At 41.3% G+C, this 22,406-nt stretch overlaps 1 protein-coding gene across 2 annotated transcripts in view; it reads left to right on the top strand.

The window, feature by feature from the left end:
* Positions 1–22,406, top strand: part of LOC128642390 (mitochondrial import inner membrane translocase subunit tim16) — a 353,230-nt gene that overhangs the window by 169,464 nt on the left and 161,360 nt on the right. The gene's annotated exons all lie outside the window — the stretch shown is intronic.

Genomic DNA, 22,406 nt, shown 5'->3' with positions numbered 1-22,406 from the left:
GTGATCTGCACTCACCCCTATGCACCACTGTGATCTGCACTCACCCCTAAGCACCACTGTGATCTGCACTCACCGCTAGGCACTGCTGTGATCTTTACTCACCCCTAAGCACCACTGTGATCTGCACTCACCCCTAAGCACCAGTGTGATATGCACTCACCCCTAAGCAGTGTGATCTGCACTCACCCCTAAGAACCATTGTGATCTGCACTCACCCCTAAGCACCACTGTGATCTGCACTCACCCCTAAGCACCACTGTGATCTGCACTCACCCCTAAGCACCAGTGTGATATGCACTCACCCCTAAGCAGTGTGATCTGCACTCACCCCTAAGCACCGCTGTGTTCTGCACTCACCCCTATGCATCGCTGTGATCTACACTCAACCTTAAGCACCACTGTGATCTGCACTCATCCCTAAGCACTGTGATCTGCACTCACCCCTAAGCACTGTGATCTACACTCGCCCCTAAGCACCACTGGGATCTGCACTCGCCCCTAAGCACCACTGGGATCTGCACTCACCCCTAAGCACTGTGATCTACACTCACCCCTAAGCACCACTGGGATCTGCACTCACCCCTAAGCACCACTGGGATCTGCACTCACCCCTAAGCACCACTGGGATCTGCACTCACCCCTAAGCACTGTGATCTGCACTCACCCCTAAGCACCACTGGGATCTAAGCACCACTGTGATCTGCACTCACCCCTTAGCACCACTGTGATCTGCACTCACCCCTTAGCACCACTGTGATCTAAGCACCACTGTGATCTGCACTCACCCCTAAGCACCACTGTGATCTGCACTCACCCCTAAGCACCCATGTGATCTGCACTCACCCCTAAGCACCACTGTGATCTGCGCTCACCCCTAAGCACTGTGATCTGCACTCACCCCTAAGGACCTCTGTGATCTACACTCACCCCTAAGGACCTCTGTGATCTGCACTCACCCCTAAGCACCCATGTGATCTGCACTCACCCCTATGCACCACTGTGATCTGCACTCACCCCTAAGGACCTCTGTGATCTGCACTCACCCCTAAGCACCACTGTGATCTGCACTCACCCCTAAGGACCTCTGTGATCTGCACTCACCCCTAAGCACCCATGTGATCTGCACTCACCCCTATGCACCACTGTGATCTGCACTCACCCCTAAGCACCACTGTGATCTGCACTCACCACTAGGCACTGCTGTGATCTTTACTCACCCCTAAGCAGTGTGATCTGCACTCACCACTAAGCACAACTGTGATCTGCACTCACCCCTAAGCACCACTGTGATCTGCACTCACCCCTAAGCACCACTTTGATCTGCACTCACAGCTAGGCACTGCTGTGATCTTTACTCACCCCTAAGCAGTGTGATCTGCACTCACCACTAAGCACCCATGTGATCCGCACTCACCCCTAAGCACCACTGTGATCTGCACTCACCGCTAGGCACTGCTGTGATCTTTACTCACCCCTAAGCAGTGTGATCTGCACTCACCACTAAGCACCCATGTGATCTGCACTCACCCCTAAGCACCACTGTGATCTGCGCTCACCCCTAAGCACTGTGATCTGCACTCACCCCTAAGCACCTCTGTGATCTGCACTCACCCCTATGCACCACTGTGATCTGCACTCGCCCCTATGCACTACTGTGATCTGCACTCACCCCTAAGCACCACTGTGATCTGCACTCACCCCTATGCACCACTGTGATCTGCACTCACCCCTAAGCACCACTGTGATCTGCACTCACCGCTAGGCACTGCTGTGATCTTTACTCACCCCTAAGCAGTGTGATCTGCACTCACCACTAAGCACCCATGTGATCTGCACTCACCCCTAAGCACCACTGTGATCTGCGCTCACCCCTAAGCACTGTGATCTGCACTCACCCCTAAGCACCTCTGTGATCTGCACTCACCCCTAAGCACCCCTGTGATCTGCACTCACCCCTAAGCACCACTGTGATATGATCTGCACTCACCCCTAAGCACCACTGTGATATGATCTGCACTCACCCCTAAGCACCACTGTGATCTTTTCTCACCCCTAAGCACCACTGTGATCTGCACTCACCGCTAGGCACTGCTGTGATCTTTACTCACCCCTAAGCACCACTGTGATCTGCACTCACCCCTAAGCACCAGTGTGATATGCACTCACCCCTAAGCAGTGTGATCTGCACTCACCCCTAAGAACCATTGTGATCTGCACTCACCCCTAAGCACCACTGTGATCTGCACTCACCCCTAAGCACCACTGTGATCTGCACTCACCCCTAAGCACCAGTGTGATATGCACTCACCCCTAAGCAGTGTGATCTGCACTCACCCCTAAGAACCATTGTGATCTGCACTCACCCCTAAGCACCACTGTGATATGATCTGCACTCACCCCTAAGCACCACTGTGATATGATCTGCACTCGCCCCTAAGCACCACTGTGATCTGCACTCGCCCCTAAGCACCCCTGTGATCTGCACTCACCCCTAAGCACTGTGATCTGCACTCACCCCTAAGCACTGTGATCTGCACTCACCCCTAAGCACCCCTGTGATCTGCACTCACCCCTAAGCACTGTGATCTGCACTCACCCCTAAGCACTGTGATCTGCACTCACCCCTAAGCACCCCTGTGATCTGCACTCACCCCTAAGCACCCCTGTGAGCTGCACTCACCCCTAAGCACCACTATGATCTGCACTCACCCCTAAGCACCACTATGATCTGCACTCACCCCTAAGCACCACTGTGATCTGCTCTCACCCCTAAGCACCACTGTGATCTGCTCTCACCCCTAAGCACCACTGTGATCTGCACTCACCCCTAAGCACCACTGTGATCTGCTCTCACCCCTAAGCACCACTGTGATCTGCACTCACCCCTAAGCACCGCTGGGATCTGCACTCACCTCTAAGCACTGTGATCTGCACTCACCCCTATGCACCACTGTGATCTGCACTCACCCCTAAGCACCACTGTGATCTATACTCACCCCTAAGCACCACTGTGATCTGTACACACCCCTAAGCACCACTGTGATCTGCACTCACCCCTATGCACCACTGTGATCTGCACTCACCCCTATGCACCACTGTGATCTGCACTCACCCCTAAGCACCACTGTGATCTGCACTCACCCCTAAGCACCACTGTGATCTGCACTCACCCCTAAGCACCACTGTGATCTGCACTCACCCCTAAGCACCCCTGTGATCTGCACTCACCCCTAAGCAGCCCTGTGATCTGCACTCACCCCTAAGCACCACTGTGATCTGCACTCACCCCTAAGCACTACTGTGATCTGCACTCACCCCTAAGCACCACTGTGATCTGCACTCACCCCTAAGCACCACTGTGATCTGCACTCACCCCTAAGCACTGGGATCTGCACTCACCCCTAAGCACCACTGTGATCTGCACTCACCCCTAAGCACTACTATGATCTTCACTCACCCCTAAGCACTACTGTGATCTATACTCACCCCTAAGCACCCCTGTGATCTGCACTCACCCCTAAGCACCCCTGTGATCTGCACTCACCCCTAAGCACCACTGTGATCTGCACTCACCCCTAAGCACTACTATGATCTGCACTCAGCCCTAAGCACCACTGTGATCTGCACTCACCCCTAAGCACTAAATGCATGGATGAATATTAGGCTAAGGGGCACTGTTTAGTCACAATCTTGTTCTAAATTAAAGGGATACTAAACGCAGTTCATGTTCCCCCAGCAGCATGTGTAACTCATAAGTGTCCAGGAAAACATGGCTGAGGTGACAACCCTAGCCTAAGGACAGGTTTGTAAACCAGTGGTCTAGGGGCCTGGTTGATGGTTTTTCACCAAGCATGGGAACTGAGTCATCTAGAGGTTCTGCCTCACTGAGGGGACTGTTTTATAGAGGGAGGTTATTTTCCATTTTAATTGTAATTTTAATGTGATACCTTTACCCCTGACATTGGAACTAATTTGCGGTGTGATGCAGCTACAATGATTGTAATGGAGATATAAAAGTCAAAATGAAACAAACAGGCTTCAGGTAGAGAATGCAGTTTTAAAAAAAACTTTCAAATTTATTTCCATTATCAAATCTTTTTATAAGCACACTTTCTGAGTCACCATCTTAGACTGAGCATGTGCTAGAGTTCACAGTGTATACGTATATGAGTCTGTCATTGGGTGATAGCCGTTACATGATACATGGGGCGGGGTTATGGAAGTAATTTTGAAATTTGTCAAAAGAAAATGGGCTGCTATTGCTTTTGTATTTGTACTATGCATTTGTTGGGTATGTAGTTCTATTGTATTAAAGGGACATTAAACAGTAAATATATTTTATAAGCATAGTATTGAGGGTATTTCCAGGGATGTGCATTTAGTTGATTCGGCCGAATGCAAATGAGGAAGATGGCGACCACCAGCAGTACTTGGCTCTTTTCGAAGCCGGATTTATTCTTGTGAAAGTGCAACACAGTAAGATATGGATTTTCATAGATCTTAGTGTGTTGCACCTTCATAAGAAGAAATATGTCTCCGAAAAGAACTGAATGCTGCAGGCGGCCTCCATCTTCCCCATTTGTTTGCGGCCGAATCGACCGAAGGCACATCCCTAATTATTTCCCACTTTCCATTAGTCATCGGTGCTGCCGTGTTAAAATCTATCTTTCATTCCATTCCAGTACTGACCAGTTTGCACTTGTGCAGCAATTCTTCAGATATCTGTAGTGTAACATAGGTTCCAAAATGGCGGCCCACATAGTTGGAGAGTGGAGTATGAAATGTATTTAGTACTTAAAGTGATGGTAAACTTTACATGTTATAAAATCAGGTCCGGAATCTAAGTGATATTTTAGATAGACTTTAATTGATCACTTCTAATAAAGATGAGCTGTAACTTACTTTTTAATCTAGCTATACAATTCTAATACCCGAGTTCTGGCCACCCACTTCAAAACTCTTTTATATTTATTTTTTTGGTTGTGAGTTAACGGTTTGAACGGTTATCCAATCAGCACTCTAGCTACAGGAAAAGTGCTGTGTGTCTAGAGCGCCGCGCCGGCGATTGGACAACAGTTCAAACCGTTAGCTCACAAAAAAAAAAAAGAGTTTTGAAGTGGGCGGACCTGATTTAAAACATGTCAAGTTTACCATCATGTTCCTTTATCGGTCCTTTTAAACCTATAACTATATGCAATCAAAAGTGCAATAATAAAATACTTTTAACACATTAGAGTATTTATTTACATATATTCCTTTTAATTTTAAATTTCACAAAAAAGCAGTCAAAATACATAATAAAACTACACTGAACAAACTTTTTATGGGAAAATACGGCTCTTTAATAAAAAATGAAGACTTGGAGAAAGAGTATTTTAAAGGGACATAAGATAATCACAGCAGAATTCATCAGCATAACCTTTATTTTACAAAATAACTCTACAAATGCCCGTAGATTTTTTATATCAAATAAGCAACATAAAAAAAATGCATTACATTCTTGCTCGGACAGTTAACAGCCTGTTATCTTGTAGTCTAGATAAGATGGAAGTGTTTTTTTTGCCATATTTGGTCACTTTAAAAGTGTGATAAGTTCCTTGTGCATAAAAGACCATAATTTGTAACCAAGTTCTGTTTTGGAGTTAATTGATGTCACTTTTAATCAAGTGGTCTTTAACTTTTGATTTGCATTAAAATATAATGTTAGTATTTTTTCCAGTAAGAGATGGATTCAAATAAGATTTCTTTTTTTTCGTTTTACTCAGTGTGTTTAACTATGTATTTAAAGGGACAGTAAAGGTAAAATTAAACTTTCATGATTTCGATAGAGCATACAATTTTAAACAACTTTACACTTGTATTATCAAATTTGCTTTGTTCTCTTGGTATTATTCTTTGTTGAAGACTTAGGTAGGCTTATAGGAGTTTAGGAGCGTGCACAAGGTTCTTATACCAGATGTTTAGTTTGTCCTCATCTTGAGTATTGTGTGCAGGTCTGGAGGCCATATCTTCAGAAGGATATAAACAAACTGGAATCTGTGCAAAGGTCGGTTACTAAACTAGTACATGGTCTAAAAAATATATCAATATGTATAGCTTAGAGGAGAGAAGGGAAAGAGGGGAAATTATAGTAACTTTAGTAAAGTTCAAGCATATTAAAGGCCTTAGTAAAACTACCAATCGGCCGCTAGCAGGGGGTGTCAATCATGATTGTTGCCCGCCACCTCAGAGCGGATGAGTTAAAGGGACACTAAACCCAAACATTTTCTTTCATGATTCAGGTAGAAAATATAATTTTAAACAACATTCCAATTTACTTCTATTATCTAATTTGCTTCATTCTTTAGATATATTTTGTTGAAGAAATAGCAATGCACATGGGTGAGGCAATCACACGAGGCATCTATGTGCAGCTACCAATCAGCAGCTACTGAGAAAGAAAAAAGTTGGGGTTTATGTTCCTTTAAGGAGCAGCAGTCTTACGACCAATGCTTCTTAACTTAAGTTTCAGACGGAATAAACTTCCACAAGAGGTAGTAAGGACAAACACTGTGGGGGACTTTAAGAATGCCTGGGATAAGGCTGTCCTAATAACTAGATACGTTTATACTTTTAGGAAATATTTGGCAGACTTGCTGGGCCTATGGCTCTTATCTGCTATCAATATATATGTATTTATGTTTCTATGTCTTTAGCACTCTATGGTAGCCGTGTTTGTAAGCATGTATAACACTGCTATAAAACAATGTTGCAAACACTGCTGACAGATGGCTAAAGGCACATGTATGCTCCTGAGTTCACCTATGACTATTCTTTAACAAAGGATACCAAGAGAACTAAGCAAAATGGATAACAAAAGTAAATTGGAAAATTGTTTAAAATTGCATGTTTAGCCAATCAATTTAAGTTTAATTTTGACTTTACTGCCCCTTTAACCCATTTGCAGGGGTTAAATTCCACCCCAAAGCAGTAATACATGAGATGTAATACTGGGAGCTAGCTGAGCAAATTGGATGAGACAATTACAGCAGGCATATGTGTGTAGCCAACAATCACCAGCTAGCTCCCAGTGGTACACTGCTGCTCTTGAGCCTACCTAGGCTGCTGATTGGATCAGCAGCATGTTCCGCTAGGGACCAGCAGTGCTTGTATTAGCAAATCTACTTTGTTCTCTTGTTATCTTTTGTTGAAAAGCATACCTAGGTAGGGTCAGGAACAGCAAGGCACTACTGGGAGCAGCTAGCTGGTGAATGATGGCTACACGCATATGCCACTTGCCATTGGCTCACCAGATGTGCTCAGTTAAGTCCCAGCAGTGTATTGCTGCTAAGGTGCTGTGTATTGTAACCATTTGTAGGGGCTAAACACACAGTTATATGCATTAAAATGCTCAACACAATAAAGCATCTTATTTTCACACTTGTATGTCCCTTTTAATTTTTTATTATCAAAATCTGGTTTGTTACAGGGTTTATTAATGTCTACTGAGCATGTGCAAGAAAAAAAACAGTCGGCTAGATTACGAGTTGTGCGTTAAGGTAAAAAAGCAGCGTTAAGAGGTCCTAACGCTGCTTTTTTTACGCCCGCTGCTATTACGAATCTTCCAGGTTTAGGGGCACCGCACACTTCTTTGGCCTTACCGCAAAACGACTTACGTAAACTCCGTAAAGTCTTTTTTCTATGGGACTTCCATAGCGCCGGTATTATGAGTCTGTCCTGGGATCCCAATAGAATGCAAGCTCAATCAGCCAATAGGATTTTTTCTAACTTAATTCCGACTGGCTGATAGAATTCTATCAGCCAATCGGAATCTAAGGGACGCCATCTTGGATGACGTCACTTAAAGGAACAGTCATTCAGTAAGAAGACTTCGTTTGAAGAGGATGCTCCGCGTCGGATGTCTTGAAGATGGACCCGCTCCGCGTCGGATGGATGAAGATAGAAGATGCCGTCTGGATGAAGACTTCTGCCCGTCTGGAGGACCACTTCGCCAGGCTTGGATGAAGACTTCTCCCGGCTTCGTTGAGGACTTCGGCCCGGTTGGATGAAGACTTCTGGCGCTTCCTTGAGGATGGATGTCAGGTCTTCAGAACAGTAAGTCGATCTTCAGGGGGTTAGTGTTAGGTTTTTTTAAGGGTTTTTTGGGTGGGTATTATTTTTAGGTTAGGATTTGGGCCTGCAAAAGAGCTAACTGCCCTTTTAAGGGCAATGCCCATCCAAATGCCCTTTTCAGGGCAATGGGGAGCTTAGGTTTTTTAGATAGTATTTTATTTGGGGGTTGGTTGTGTGGGTGGTGGGTTTTACTGTTGGGGGGTTGTTTGTATTTTTTTTTTACAGGTAAAAGAGCTGATTACTTTGGGGCAATGCTCCGCAAAAGGCTCTTTTAAGGGCTATTGATAGTTTAGTTTAGGCTAGGGTTTTTTTTTTTTGGGGGGGGGGCTTTTTTTATTTTGATAGGGCTATTAGATTAGGTGTAATTAGTTTAAAGATCTTGTAATTTGTTTATTATTTTCTGTAATTTAGTGGGGGGGGGGTTGTACTTTAGCTAATTTAATTTAATTTATTTAATTGTTGTTAATTTAGTTAATTTATTTAATTATAGTGTAGTGTTAGGTGTTATTGTAACTTAGGTTAGGTTTTATTTTACAGGTACTTTTGTATTTATTTTAGCTAGGTAGTTATTAAATAGTTAATAACTATTTAATAACTATTGTACCGAGTTAAAATAAATACAAACTTGCCTGTAAAATAAAAATAAACCCTAAGATAGATACAATGTAACTATTAGTTATATTGTTACTAGTTTAGGGTTTATTTTATAGGTAAGTATTTAGTTTTAAATAGGAATAATTTAGTTAATGATAGTAATTTTTATTTAGATTTATTGTAATTATATTTAAGTTAGGGGGTGTTAGGGTTAGACTCTGGTTTAGGGGTTAATAAATTTAATATAGTGACGTCGACGTTGGGGGCGGCAGATTAGGGGTTAATAAATGTAGGTAGGTGGCGGCGATGTTAGGGACGGCAGATTAGGGGTTAATAGTTAACTAATGTTTGCAAGGCGGGAGTGCGGCGGTTTAGGGGTTAATATGTTTATTATAGAGGCGGCGACGTTGGGAGCAGCAGATTAGGGGTTAATAAGTGTATGTAGGTTGTGGCGACATTGGGGACGGCAAATTAGGGGTTAATAAATATAATGTACGTGTCGGTGATGTTGGGGGCAGCACATTAGGGGTTCATAAGTATAATGTAGGTGGCGGCGGTGTCCGGAGTAGCAGATTAGGGGTTAATAAATATAATGTAGGTGTCGGCGATGTCGGGGCGGCAGATTAGGGGTGTTTAGACTTTGGGTTCATGTTAGGGTGTTAAGTGTAGACATAAATTTTATTTCCCCATAGGAATCAATGAGGCTGAGTTACTGAGTTTTACGCTGCTTTTTGGCAGGTGTTAGACTTTTTCTCAGCCGGCTCTCCCCGTTGATTCCTATGGGGAAATCGTGCACGAGCACGTACAACCAGCTCACCTCTGACTTAAGCAGCGCTGGTATTGGAGTGCGTTAAGGAGCAAAATTTTGCTCAATGCTCACTTCTTGCCTTTTAACGCTGGATTTGTAAAAACCCGTAATACCAGCGCTGTAAGTAAGTGAGCGGTGAGAGAAAACTGTTAGCACCGCATAGCCTCTAACGCAAAACTCGTAATCTAGCCGAGTGTTAATAGCCAGCTAAAGCTGCTTGTAATAGGCACAACAGTATTTTTGGAAAGGTATTTTATAATTGATGGAAATAGCGAAGTCAAACTGTCCCCATGCATTTGGGGGGGGGGAAGGTATTTAAAAAGCATAAGCTAACCCATTGTCTTGTGGGAATCAATGGTTTAAAGGGATAAAGTCAAAAAATGAAATGTGCTCTTCAAGCTGAAATAGCAACATTTTTGTAGTATACTTCCATTAGCAAATATGCTTCTAGTAATACTTATTACTGTTCTTCTGCAGCATACGCACGTATCTTGTGAGGGTATTTAAACACCATGAATTTGAGCAGTGACTTGTATGACACAAATGACATATTCAGAAGCAGCTCTCTGAATGCTGGTGCACAGGCCCTCAGCATATGTGCGTATGCTGCAGAAAACCAGTAACAACTTTTACTAGATGCATTTTTGCTCATGGAAGTATAATGCAAAAAATGTTTATATTTCAAATTGAAATTCTACCATACTCATTCCAGTTTTTACCTTTTTATCCTTTTAAATGGGTTCAAATTAGGAAATCACATGAAAAGCCTTGCAGTGCACTTTGTAAGATTTGTCATTGATTGGAAGGGCCCTGTGAATCTGTTCTCTAGTCTCGTGAGAGGATCTAACAAGTCTGGTCTATACTGTGAGAGTTCCGCAAACACATTTAGAAAGGCGCATTTTAGCTTGAGGAGCGGTTTATCTCACTATCTGGTGTTCTGGATATGAAGATGTCACCTACATTACTGTATAAGGTCTAAAACATACAGTATCAATAACTATAGAATGACTTTCTTCACCTTATTAATCCATTTTTCTCTATAATTCACTCTTGTTTTCCTTTTCTGTGATTCCTTCTCTTTTTCTTTGGTCTTTGTTCTGTTCTCTTTCCCTCCATTGCTTCATCAATCTCCTTCCCCCCTGTTCTCTCCCTTCATCCCCCCTGATATTTGGATAATATCTCTTTCGCTTACAGAGAGACCTTTCTTTCTTGTAATATAAAACATTCCCCCAGGATGCACACACCTGTCCCCCTCCTTCTTGCGGCTGGCTAGCTGCACGCTTGTACTGATTAGCTGCAGACCTCTTGCCCTGAGCCTGGATAATCACTTCCATACGCCCCCATCATATAATCACCCCCCTGCATTCTCAGCTTAATATATGTACAGCCACTAATGGGTTAACACGAGCAGTTGCTGGATTAACAGTGTTTTTGCATTGCTGAGAACCTTCCTCTTCTACTGGTTTTGCTCCCCTGTGTGAATGTACTCAAGTAACAGATTGATAAACTACAGCTCTCTCATTTGTGGTGGGGACGGAAGTAGAGTTTTGACACTGAATGCTGTTTGTGGGCTGAGACTGTGCAGGTCACTAGACAGAGTTTATAGAAGAACGTTCTGCAGAGTGATGTCTCAGGCAGTGAAACTCTGCAGATTCTTTGATGTCTGGTATTATGGTTTTCTATAGGTTTTAGCAGTAACGCTCTGCAGGACCATCCATAAGTAATATATTGAAGTGCATGCACTGATCTCTATAGATGAAGGTACCCGTGTGATGCTCTGCAGGAAATGGGTATCCAACAACTGCAGCACAGGAACCTTGGAAGAAACCTCATTCTACTGGCTCTCAAATACTTAGCAGATCCACTCTCATAATTAATAACCCTCACACTTCTAGAGGGCTCCAATAAATGGTTAATTATGAATTGACGTAATCATGTTCCCCCTTCCACCCCTCTAAAAGCAGTGCGGTTTGGGTTTGATTGCTTCAGCAGACATAAAGAGAGAGAGATCAGTTTTTCCTCTACTCATAATGATGGAAACAAAGAAAAAACCTTGGCAGTCACAAATATACAGAGGGGTTTGCAGAGTATTGCAGTGAGTGCAGATCATTGCAGCGCATGAAACCTGTAGAGCGTTACTGAGTGTGTAATACGTAGACTTTCCAGTGTGTGTAACCTGTATAGCGTTGTAATCAGGGCCGGCTCAAGACATTGTGCTGCCTGGGTCCGAGATTACGATGCCCCCCAATAATAACATTATTGATTAACATATCAACCTACTAGCCTGGCCACTGACATTGCTAAGCTTGCCTACCTGCATGCAACCAATGCTTATGCACAATTTCAGCAAGTGGGAAAGAATTTAGGGGGTTGATTCTGTGTCTTTGTGTATTCCCGCACAGAGACAGAAGACAGGGGTCTGACAGTGACTGACTCAGTCAATAAAGTGCTGCCCCTTGTTAAGTGCTGCCTGGGTTCCTTGGACCCACTTGGCCCCATGGTTGAGCCGGCCCTGGTTGTAATATGTGTAATCTGTAGAATGCTGCAGTGTGTGACATAGCACAACTTGTAAAATGATGTATTCCTACCAACTACACTTGCCTGAGGCTTTATAATCTACAGAGCATTTCAGAACCTTCTCAACGCACAGAGCATTTTATAATTTGCTGCCTCAGTGCCTGCAGAACAGAACATTAGATATTCATAGCAGATAAGAAGCGTGAGGGAACCAGTTTAGGCTGACCAGTTTTCTATCATCCTAGATAGTTTATGGTTAAAGGGACACTCAAAATAAACTTATGATTCAGATAGAGCAGCAGTTTTAAGACACTTTCTAATTTATTTCCATTTTTAAATTTTGCACAGTCTATTTTTTATATTCACACTTTCTGGGGAACAAGATTTTACTGAGCATGTGCACAAGCTAAAGAGGGTATACGTATACTAGTCTGTGATTGGCTGATGTCTGTCACATGATACAGGAGGCCGGAAAATGGGAGAAAAAATAAATTTGTAAGAAAAAAAAATCTACTATTTATTTGAAATTCAGAGTAGGTGTTAAATCATTGTCTTTTTATTATGTCGACAGAATAGACAGTCACCAGGTAGTAGTCAGTTGAAAAATTCAATTTTAATAGTGAAATAGGTACAAAAATCGATATACCCCAAACATGTGCAACAAGAAATCCTCTTACGCGTTTCGTGTGTTAATTATGTAATCCTACTGAATTAAGTGGTCCTTAAATACTCCTTTAGATAGCATTATGCATATCTGAGACATTTTTAACCCCCTTTACTGTATCCATGCACCTGTCCCTACCATATTTAGCTCCCGTTCTGTAAAAGGTTTGCATCTGCTGTGTGTACTAATTTCCATCCTAGTTGAGCTGAACTTTATCTTTACAGAGGGTTTTTTTCTTTCATGATTCAAATAGAGCATAAGATCTTAACAGCTTTCCAGTTGACTTCTATTATCTAATTTGTTTGTTCTGTCGTTATTCTTTGTTGAAAAGGATACTTAGGTAGGCTTAGGAGCTGCTGACAGGTGGCTGCACATATATGCTTCATGTTACTGGCTAACCCAAAGCTTTTAGCTAGCTCCCAGGAGTGCATTGCTGCTTTTCATCAAAGGATACTTAGAGAATGAAGCAAATAAGATGATCATGGAAACTAAAATTGCATTGCAATATACATTTATTGAGTACTGTATTTTGCCGACTTTTGCAGTAAAATACCCCTGAATATGTGCTTGTTCCAACCCTTCCAAATAGGGGTGGAACAAGCCCCCCTAAAGCAAAGAAATACAGTGAAATTCACTTTGATCATTTTCACCTGCCATTAATTACTCATGGATTCCACCAGTTTCTTTTTTTTCAAGAGATGTATCACTTTGTTCTTAATTTGCAAAACCTTGTCATTTCTGTTAACAAAATGACAGTGTTAAATGAATTTAAAACATTTATTTTGCAATGCAGTGGTTAAAGGGACAGTAAACCTTAAAAATAATGTTATATAATTCTGCACATAGTGCAGAATTATATAACATTATTTAAGTGCTATAGTTCTAAATGGCTTTTTTCTCTTCAAATAAGTAAAAATTACGGCGCTTTTACAGACCCGCTCTCTGCTCTCTGCTGAGCGCGCCATAGCACTAAGTGCAGCTCGCTCCTGTCACTGCACTTAGTCTTATGGCGCGATCGGGCCGGGCTGTGACTATACAGCTGGCCCTGATGCGCTGACTGAATATTACAGACCCGCTCAGCAGAGAGCAGAGAGCGGGTCTGTAAAAGCGCCGTAATTTTTACTTATTTGAAGAGAAAAAAGCCGTTTAGAACTATAGCACTTAAATAATGTTATATAATTCTGCACTATGTGCAGAATTATATAACATTATTTTTAAGGTTTACTGTCCCTTTAAGTAATGAGTTTAATGTACCTTTTTAAAGGAATTCAATGACACAAGAATTTGTTACAGGAACCAATTATACTATAATCAAAAATGCAAAATGCCCCCTTCACATAAATAAGCATCCTTTAGACCAGTAATGGCAACCTTGGCACTCCAGATATATTAAAACTATATTTCCCATGATGCTTAGGCAATCTGAAGTTCAGTCGAGCATCATGGGAAATGTAGTTTTGAGACATCTGGGGTGCAAAATCTTTGCCATCACTTCCTTAGACCATAAACCTATTACTCAAGTGTGATACAGTGAATATTCAGGGCAGCAGGCACCTTTTGAGGGTGCTCCAGTAGCTAATGGGGGTGCTATTCCCCCCCTAATACACCCTAGAACATCACCGTTAACACAATGGCTTTCACGTGTTCTTCATAACACACGTCTCTAGTCTAAGGATAACAAATGGCTTAGCTTTACACTATTTATTTATTTATTAAAGGAGCTTCCTGAGCTGTGTTTTATATCTACTGCTCTCCGTTGCTTTACTAAATTATCCTGGCACTATGAAACTAAATTGCCTGTCATATTCTAGGGCTCAGCTTTCTCTATACAAGTAAATCTAAAGCAGTACAAACTGATTTTGAAAGAAATATTAAAGGGCCCGTCTAGTCAAAATTAAACTTTCATCATTCAGATAGGGCATGCAATATAAAGCAACTCTCCAGTTTACTTTTATCATTGAATTTGCTTTGTTCTCTTGGTATTCTAGACAGTGCAAGTTCATGCGAGCCTTATAGATAACATTGTGCTCACTCCTGTGGAGTTATTTATGAATCAGCACTGATTGGCTTAAATGCAAGTCTGTCAAAAGAACTTGGGTAAGGCGACAGTCTGCAGAGGCTTATATACAAGGTAATCACAGAGGTAAAAAGTATATTAATATAACAGTGTTGGTTGTGCAAAACTGGGGAATGGGTAATAAAGGGATTATCTATCTATTTAAACAATAAAAAAAAATGTGGAGTAGAGTGTCCCTTTAAAGGGACAGTATACTATCAAATTGTTTTTCCTTTAATGTGTTTCCAATTACGTTTTCACTAGTTGCACAGTATAAAATGTATGAGATTTGCTTTTTAAGGTTTATTTGTGTATATGAATTAGCTGATTTTGAGTTTTAAAGCCACAACCTAATAAAATGGGTTGAGCTTGTAGGTATAATCAGATCTCATTACTTTATCACACTGTGTACATATACATGCTCATTTATCTTATATCTGTAGATATAATCAGATCTCATTACTGTATCACACTGTGTACATTTATATGTGTCTTTATCTTATATCTGTAGGTATAATCAGATCTCATTACTTTATCACATTGTGTACATATACATGTGTCTTTATCTTATATCTGTAGGTATAATCAGATCTCATTACTTTATCACATTGTGTACATATACATGTGTCTTTATCTTATATCTGTAGGTATAATCAGATCTCATTACTTTATCACATTGTGTACTTATACATGCTTCTTTATCTTATATCTGTAGGTATAATCAGATCTCATTACTTTATCACATTGTGTACATATACCTGCTTCTTTATCTTATATCTGTAGGTATAATCAGATCTCATTACTTTATCACACTGTGTACTTATACATGCTTCTTTATCTTATATCTGTAGGTATAATCAGATCTCATTACTTTATCACATTGTGTACATATACATGTGTCTTTATCTTATATCTCTAGGTATAATCAGATCTCATTACTTTATCACATTGTGTACATATACATGCTCATTTATCTTATATCTGTAGGCAGGGCCGCCACTAGAAATTTTGGGGCCCCTGACTTAACCATTGATCAGGGCCCCCCCCCACTTCTCTGACATGTGCAATTTTTGACCAATTGACTAAAAACGTATGTGCACTTTATTCTTAAGTGTCTATTTAAACTTGTAAATGTTGTAAAGGTAGTAATATACACACACAGACACATTCATACACTGAAACACACACACTCACACATAAGGATTCACATATAGACACTCTAGCAGACACGCAAAGAAACACACTCAGACACAGACACCCAAACAGACACTCAGCACTTGTTTACACTGACCTGACAAGTAATGAGGTAAACTACAATTTTGTAAAAAAAGGAGATTTAGAAAACAAAATATGGAGTTCTGATTATCTTTTTGTAAAGGAAGATGCCAACTAAATGATGACAACAGCATGCAGTGGCTGAAAGGAAGGGCCCTGAACTGCCTAAACAGTAATTTAAAGGTTAAATGGTGGATTGGTGACTTCCGGAAAGGTCTCGTTAGTCTCAAAGTCTGTAGAAAGATGTGAATAATCAGTAGAAAATGTCAAAATGTCCTAAAAAGGAACAGACAATGGACAAACTGAGCAACCTTAGTCTGAGAGTATAGCATTTTATGCAGATGTAAAAATCTTAGATAAAATGCCTCCTTGCATCTGGAAAGTCCTTGCATAAAGGGGCAGTAAACTGGAATGTAATATATATATATATATATATATATATATATATATATACCATTTGTGTATTGAGGAGGAAACATTTCTGCATGGTTTTAAATATAGAATTTCTACAGCATTGTCAAATAATCATTAATACACTGCTGCTAAAAAAAATGTGTTTTTATGGACCCCTAGCCCCACCATACAACTACTACCACACTGAAGTTACAATCCAAAATTGCACAAAGAAATAAAAAACATTTGCTAAGTAAGTCCTACCTCCTCTGCAAATGAAAGTGATCAGCCGTCTGACTCAGGCACACACTGTACAAACAAAGTGCCAAGTCTGTCTCACACTGTGCATAGTGGTTTAGTGCACACTCAAAAATCCTCTCAAATGCTAATATTTTACTCCTTGTAATAACATTTCCCATCCTCAATTAGCACTCTGCTGTAGTACCCACTGGTGGCTGCCAAAATTAAAAAAAAAAAAAAAATTTTGTTTTTTGTTTTTTTTAGTTCTTGCCTCATGGGGCCCCCCTGGCCCATTGGGCCCCTAACATGAGTCACCCCTGTCACCCCCTGATGGCGGCCCTGTCTGTAGGTATAATCAGATCTCATTACTTTATCACATTGTGTACATATACATGTGTCTTTATCTTATATCACAACAGTGCAACTCTTGGCAGGGCCCTCTACCCTGTAATTGTTTTGTTGTACTCCCCCTTTGTTTATAGCGCTGCGGAATCTACAAATAACCGATAATAATAATAATAATAATAATAATCTGTAGGTATAATCAGATCTCATTACATTATCACATTGTGTACATATACATGTGTCTTTATCTTATATCTGTAGGTATAATCAGATCTCATTACTTTATCACATTGTGTACATATACATGCTTCTTTATCTTATATCTGTAGGTATAATCAGATCTCATTACTTTATCACATTGTGTACATATACATGCTTCTTTATCTTATATCTGTAGGTATAATCAGATCTCATTACTTTATCACATTGTGTACTTATACATGCTTCTTTATCTTATATCTGTAGGTATAATCAGATCTCATTACTGTATCATATTGTGTACATGTACATGTATCTTTATCTTATATCTGTAGGTATAATAAGATCTCATTACTTTATCACATTGTGTACATATACATGTGTCTATATCTTATATCTGTAGGTATAATCAGATCTCATTACTTTATCACATTGTGTACATATACACGTGTCTTTATCTTATATCTGTAGGTATAATCAGATCTCATTACTGTATCACATTGTGTACATATACATGCTTCTTTATTTTATATCTGTAGGTATAATCAGATCTCATTACTTTATCACATTGTGTACATATACATGTGTCTTTATCTTATATCTGTAGGTATAATCAGATCTCTTTACTGTATCACATTGTGTACATATAGATGTGTCTTTATCTTATATCTGTAGGTATAATCAGATCTCATTACTTTATCACATTGTGTACATATACATGTGTCTTTATCTTATATCAGTAGGTATAATCAGATCTCATTACTGTATCACATTGTGTACATATACCTGTTTCTTTATCTTATATCTGTAGGTATAATCAGATCTCATTACATTATCACATTGTGTACATATACATGTGTCTTTATCTTATATCTGTAGGTATAATCAGATCTCAGTACTTTATCACACTGTGTACATATACATGCTTCTTTATCTTATATCTGTAGGTATAATCAGATCTCATTACTGTATCACACTGTGTACATATACATGTGTCTTATATCTGTAGGTATAATCAGATCTCATTACTTTATCACATTGTGTACATATACATGTGTCTTTATCTTATATCTGTCCATAAACCAATCGCCAATACTTGGAGAGAACAATGGAAAATTAACATTTTATTACCTTACCTCTTCTATACCCCACTGGGAGTGTAATTTCTTCTACTCTACTGGCTGTGTTTACACAGCTTGACCTTGAGGCCAAAAACTTTCAGGATGGGAGGGGATAACACAGGCTAAATAAACTATTTAAAATGCCAACATAAGGGTAATGGAAATACTTGTAAACAATTTAATACACTCCAGCAGGTAAAGTGGATCATTGGGAACAAATTAAAGGGAGACATTTTTGAGTAAACTGTCCCTTTAAGTATATGGAAGTGTACTACTTTTTCCTAGGGACAGGTTGTTCCCCAGTTGTAGTTAATGGGATATGATTCAGACAGAGCATGCAATTTTAAACAACTTTCCAATTTACTTCTATTATTAAATTTGCTCCTGAACCTACCCAGGTATGCTTTTCAACTAAGGATACAAAGAGTACAGAGCAAATTAGGTAATAGAAATAAATTGGAAAGTTGTTTAAAATGACATGCTCTAATCTGAATCATGAAAGTTTAATTTTGACTTTACTGTCCCTTTAAAAAAATGCTTTATAATGTACTGTTTTAGAACAAACAAAAATATACCCCTTAAAATAAAGAAAACATTCTCTTTTCTCCAACATAGGTGTGTCCGGTCCACGGCGTCATCCTTACTTGTGGGATATTCTCTTCCCCAACAGGAAATGGCAAAGAGCCCAGCAAAGCTGGTCACATGATCCCTCCTAGGCTCCGCCTACCCCAGTCATTCTCTTTGCCGTTGTACAGGCAACATCTCCACGGAGATGGCTTAGAGTTTTTTAGTGTTTAACTTGTTTTTGAGAGGCATGGCATGCAGTCGCATGTGAGAGGAGCTCTGATACTTAGAAAAGACTTTCTGAAGGCGTCATTTGGTATCGTATTCCCCTTTGGGCTTGGTTGGGTCTCAGCAAAGCAGATACCAGGGACTGTAAAGGGGTTAAAGTTCAAAACGGCTCCGGTTCCGTTATTTTAAGGGTTAAAGCTTCCATATTTGGTGTGCAATACTTTTACGGCTTTAAGACACTGTGGTGAAATCTTGGTCGGCTGATGCGTCTTCCAAGAACAAGCTACTTAACATTCCTTTCAAGGGGAAAACGCTGTTTGGCCCTGACTTGAAAGAGATTATCTCTGATATCACTGGGGGTAAGGGCCACGCCCTTCCTCAGGATCGGCCTTTCAAGGCAAAAAATAAACCTAATTTTCGTCCCTTTCGTAGAAACGGACCAGCCCAAAGTGCTACGTCCTCTAAGCAAGAGGGTAATACTTCTCAAGCCAAGCCAGCTTGGAGACCAATGCAAGGCTGGAACAAGGGAAAGCAGGCCAAGAAACCTGCCACTGCTACCAAGACAGCATGAAATGTTGGCCCCCGATCCGGGACCGGATCTGGTGGGGGGCAGACTCTCTCTCTTCGCTCAGGCTTGGGCAAGAGATGTTCTGGATCCTTGGGCGCTAGAAATAGTCTCCCAAGGTTATCTTCTGGAATTCAAGGGACTTCCCCCAAGGGGGAGGTTCCACAGGTCTCAGTTGTCTTCAGACCACATAAAAAGACAGGCATTCTTACATTGTGTAGAAGACCTGTTAAAAATGGGAGTGATTCATCCTGTTCCATTAAGAGAACAAGGGATGGGGTTCTACTCCAATCTGTTCATAGTTCCCAAAAAAGAGGGAACGTTCAGACCAATCTTAGATCTCAAGATCTTAAACAAGTTTCTCAAGGTTCCATCGTTCAAGATGGAAACCATTCGAACTATTCTTCCTTCCATCCAGGAAGGTCAATTCATGACCACGGTGGATTTAAAGGATGCGTATCTACATATTCCTATCCACAAGGAACATCATCGGTTCCTAAGGTTCGCTTTCCTGGACAAGCATTAGCAGTTCGTGGCGCTTCCTTTCGGATTAGCCACTGCTCCAAGGATTTTCACAAAGGTACTAGGGTCCCTTCTAGCTGTGCTAAGACCAAGGGGCATTTCTGTAGTACCTTACTTGGACGACATTCTGATTCAAGCGTCGTCCCTTCCTCAAGCAAAGGCTCACACGGACATTGTCCTGGCCTTTCTCAGATCTCACGGATGGAAAGTGAACGTGGAAAAGAGTTCTCTATCTCCGTCAACAAGGGTTCCCTTCTTGGGAACAATAATAGACTCCTTAGAAATGAGGATTTTTCTGACAGAGGCCAGAAAAACAAAACTTCTAGACTCTTGTCGGATACTTCATTCCGTTCCTCTTCCTTCCATAGCTCAGTGCATGGAAGTGATCGGGTTGATGGTAGCGGCAATGGACATAGTTCCTTTTGCGCGCATTCATCTAAGACCATTACAACTGTGCATGCTCAGTCAGTGGAATGGGGACTATACAGACTTGTCTCCGAAGATACAAGTAAATCAGAGGACCAGAGACTCACTCCGTTGGTGGCTGTCCCTGGACAACCTGTCACAAGGGATGACATTCCGCAGACCAGAGTGGGTCATTGTCACGACCGACGCCAGTCTGATGGGCTGGGGCGCGGTCTGGGGATCCCTGAAAGCTCAGGGTCTTTGGTCTCGGGAAGAATCTCTTCTACCGATAAATATTCTGGAACTGAGAGCGATATTCAATGCTCTCAAGGCTTGGCCTCAGCTAGCGAGGGCCAAGTTCATACGGTTTCAATCAGACAACATGACAACTGTTGCGTACATCAACCATCAGGGGGGAACAAGGAGTTCCCTAGCGATGGAAGAAGTGACCAAAATCATTCTATGGGCGGAGTCTCACTCCTGCCACCTGTCTGCTATCCACATCCCAGGAGTGGAAAATTGGGAAGCGGATTTTCTGAGTCGTCAGACATTACATCCGGGGGAGTGGGAACTCCATCCGGAAATCTTTGCCCAAGTCACTCAGCTGTGGGGCATTCCAGACATGGATCTGATGGCCTCTCGTCAGAACTTCAAAGTTCCTTGCTACGGGTCCAGATCCAGGGATCCCAAGGCGGCTCTAGTGGATGCACTAGTAGCACCTTGGACCTTCAAACTAGCTTATGTGTTCCCGCCGTTTCCTCTCATCCCCAGGCTGGTAGCCAGGATCAATCAGGAGAGGGCGTCGGTGATCTTGATAGCTCCTGCGTGGCCACGCAGGACTTGGTATGCAGATCTGGTGAATATGTCATCGGCTCCACCTTGGAAGCTACCTTTGAGACGAGACCTGCTTGTTCAGGGTCCGTTCGAACATCCGAATCTGGTTTCACTCCAGCTGACTGCTTGGAGATTGAACGCTTGATCTTATCGAAGCGAGGGTTCTCAGATTCTGTTATCGATACTCTTGTTCAGGCCAGAAAGCCTGTAACTAGAAAGATTTACCACAAAATTTGGAAAAAATATATCTGTTGGTGTGAATCTAAAGGATTCCCTTGGGACAAGGTTAAGATTCCTAAGATTTTATCCTTCCTTCAAGAAGGATTGGAAAAAGGATTATCTGCAAGTTCCCTGAAGGGACAGATTTCTGCCTTGTCTGTGTTACTTCACAAAAAGCTGGCAGCTGTGCCAGATGTTCAAGCTTTGTTCAGGCTCTGGTTAGAATTAAGCCTGTTTACAAACCTTTGACTCCTCCTTGGAGTCTCAATTTAGTTCTTTCAGTTCTTCAGGGGGTTCCGTTTGAACCCTTACATTCCGTTGATATTAAGTTATTATCTTGGAAAGTTTTGTTTTTAGTTGCAATTTCTTCTGCTAGAAGAGTTTCAGAATTATCTGCTCTGCAGTGTTCTCCTCCTTATCTGGTGTTCCATGCAGATAAGGTGGTTTTACGTACTAAACCTGGTTTTCTTCCAAAAGTTGTTTCTAACAAAAACATTAACCAGGAGATTATCGTACCTTCTCTGTGTCCGAAACCAGTTTCAAAGAAGGAACGTTTGTTGCACAATTTGGATGTTGTTCGCGCTCTAAAATTCTATTTAGATGCTACAAAGGATTTTAGACAAACATCTTCCTTGTTTGTTGTTTATTCCGGTAAAAGGAGAGGTCAAAAAAGCAACTTCTACCTCTCTCTCTTTTTGGATTAAAAGCATCATCAGATTGGCTTACGAGACTGCCGGACGGCAGCC

This window comes from Bombina bombina, chromosome 11, assembly GCF_027579735.1.
Source record: "Bombina bombina isolate aBomBom1 chromosome 11, aBomBom1.pri, whole genome shotgun sequence".
Taxonomy (NCBI): Eukaryota; Metazoa; Chordata; class Amphibia; order Anura; family Bombinatoridae; genus Bombina; species Bombina bombina.
This window is presented reverse-complemented; position numbering and strand designations above follow the sequence as displayed.